The sequence below is a fragment of the Schistocerca gregaria genome, chromosome 4, assembly GCF_023897955.1.
Source record: "Schistocerca gregaria isolate iqSchGreg1 chromosome 4, iqSchGreg1.2, whole genome shotgun sequence".
In the NCBI taxonomy this organism is placed as follows: Eukaryota; Metazoa; Arthropoda; class Insecta; order Orthoptera; family Acrididae; genus Schistocerca; species Schistocerca gregaria.
Window position 1 is genome coordinate 339,818,458 of NC_064923.1, and position 1,023 is coordinate 339,819,480.

Genomic DNA, 1,023 nt, shown 5'->3' on the forward strand with positions numbered 1-1,023 from the left:
CCAAATGGTAAGACGACTGCTGGAAATAAGCAGGAAATATGGGTTTGTGTCCAGGTCAAGCACAAATTTTCAACCGTTATTCCATTATACAGTTGTCCATATCCGTAATTGAGAATACATTTCATGTCTTTCATAATGGCTGTAGTCGCCGCAGTGTCCGAAAGAACTTTGTTATGTAACTCGAAATTACTCAGGCACTGCAATATCTTATATTTCATACAGTTTTCATCTATTATCTACATTATTTATTTCTTTCAGGACATGCATACTTCAGACATTTTATGGATTTCCTTGAAATGAAAAATCTGCCAGGAAGTTTCATATCAGCGCACAATCCGCTGCAGAGTGAAAACCTCATTCTGGAAACTTTTCTTAAAATGTTAAGTATTTTTAATTATGCAATTAATGTCAGATCTTGACTTACTCTCTCTTCCTCTTACATGAGTTGTTAGTTCCCTTAGTTAACGATGACTTACTTGCTTTTTAATGGATTTTCTGGATATATTGTTAGTAAAGTTACTTTCAAATACTGACACAAATTCACTATGGAATAAACTGAATCTGACATTAGCATCTCTTTCTATATATACTTCATCCCCTATCACCTCTTTTAACTTACTTTTAAAACACTGTATCCTGTGCTCGTTAATATGGCTTATGGATTTGTACAAATCTCCCTCAGGGCTGGGTTGTAAGGTACCATATTGTTTATTTATTTTGCTATACTTGAGTGAGAAAATTAACTACTGAAGTTAGAACCAAATAGTGATTCCATTTCATTTTTCCTATCTGTGTCTTTTAAGAGCTCTGCATTGCAGCCTCTGTAACTACTAAATGTTTCTTACTGCCTGACAGGTAGCTCAACAATGCTTCTAGATTTCTAATAAGTAGGTGAGTGTTTGCTAGTGGGGATCCATAAAAAGTTACACTTAGAAGACAAGTATTGCATAGTAGCAACTTGTAAGTCCATGTTTCTATACTGAAGCTCCAAAGAAACTAGTATACACCTGTGTATTCAAATAC